The sequence below is a fragment of the Tauraco erythrolophus genome, chromosome 6, assembly GCF_009769465.1.
Source record: "Tauraco erythrolophus isolate bTauEry1 chromosome 6, bTauEry1.pri, whole genome shotgun sequence".
Taxonomy (NCBI): domain Eukaryota; kingdom Metazoa; phylum Chordata; class Aves; order Musophagiformes; family Musophagidae; genus Tauraco; species Tauraco erythrolophus.
The window spans coordinates 59,995,159-59,996,941 of record NC_141470.1 but is presented as its reverse complement, the minus strand read 5'-3'; positions in this window follow the sequence as shown (position 1 = coordinate 59,996,941).

Genomic DNA, 1,783 nt, shown 5'->3' with positions numbered 1-1,783 from the left:
CCGCCGGGACCCGCCCCCCCCTCCCCCTCCGCCGCCAACGGCCAATCGTACCGCGCGCCTCGCCCAGGCGAGCGAAGCAGCCTACGGGGGCGGGCCGTGCCGCAGCGGCCCGCCCCCTGCACTGCCGCCGGCCTATCACGGAGCGCTGCGAATGCGGATCGCGCCTCTGGGCGCTGAGCAGCCAATCGGCCCACGGCGGTGCCGCCCCTCGGCCGCCCGCCCCGCCCCTCCCTTTTCGCCCGTCCCTGCGCGGCACCGCCGTCACGGCCGCGCCGCCCGTGCGGAGCGACCGGCTGTTGGCGTTGCGTCCTGCGCTGCGCCGGCGGCAGGAGCTGCCCTCGCCGCGCGTCCGTACGCGCTGCTGCCGGAGGTGGCCGGGTCCGCTCCGCGAGGCACCGGCAGGTGGCGCGCCCGCAGCCCGGCCCTTAACACCGGCCGCACGGCCTCGGCAGCGGCCGGGCGGCCCCGCTGCCAGCGTGAGCGGCGGGGCGTGCCGTCCCCCGACGAGGGGAGCCGACGGGCACCCCGCTCGCCCCTGCCTGCGGCGGATACTCCGCGTGGAGCGGATGGGCCTGGGGCGGATGGGGCGCCGCGTCTGAAACACGGGCCGGGAGCACCGGCCGCGTCCTTGGAGTTTTCCAGCGGCGGCTGGCTGAGCGGGCAGCCGGGGGCTGTCGGCGGAGTCCCGCTGCGGCACGGGCGGGCGCCGGCCCGGAGAAGCCTCGGGAGGCTGTCGGCAGGATCGGCTTGTTTGAATTTTACAGCTGAACTGCTGTTGGTACTTAGGGATTTTTCTCTCCCTTTTTTTTTTTTCTTTTTCCTCGGGAGGCGGGGGTCAGCATTGCGTACAGCACAGTGCTTTCCTGCAGACTTCCGCTCAAAATCGCGCCCAGGCAAGTTGCGCGGTTTCAGGAGCGCCGGCTCCGCTCGCGGCGCCGCTGGCAGCGGGAGCGCGGCCTGAGCTCGCTGCCGGTGGCGAAGTCGGCAGCCAAGGTCATGAACTCCGTTCCCCGGAAGCAGAGTTTTAAATAAGCGACCCGTTGTAATTCAGTCACTGCACAAAATTCCAGTATGTGAAGTGATCCCCTCATTTAAAATATAATTATCAAGTGCAATTATTTAATAAAGACATCTCTGCATCCCCGAACTCCGCTGCTCACCAAAAACCCTCAAGCGTTACCAAAAGCCCTCAAGCAACAACAAAACGTGCTTTGCAAATGCAGCAGCCTTCTGCTCCAGTCATGCTCCACTTACTTCCCCCTCTGCCAACTGCCACAGGACATCCTTTCTTTATCCGCCAAGGAACTTCCCCACGTGGAGAGGTGCTGAGGGGAAAACACCACTCAGTATTGTCTTCAGTCGAAGGTATTGGTAGCTCTGCAAGTATTTAAATCTGAAAAAGTAAGTTTGTTTTATATGAAATAAATTAAGCACTGCTGAATGTGAGAGTTTTAAAACAAGTTAAAGCCTTGTAAGCCTTCTATACTCATGACAAGATCGTCTTCTGTTCCTCATTCCTCCTTTTTTTCTGCTGTTAGCACCACCTTTCCTTCCCCTTATGTATTAAGCTACTATTAACTACAAGTACAGATTTATCTCTTAAGTATTTCCGATGCTGCTGCAGGTATACACTCCATTTTTATCTTCACTTCTCACTACACCATTGCTTTGCTTGTTCATATCCCAAATTGTCATGATTTAAAAACTGATAAAAAGATTCCTGCTAAGAAATACTTTCTTCTTCTACCTCAGCATGAAGTGTTCTTGAAGTTAGTCCAGTACA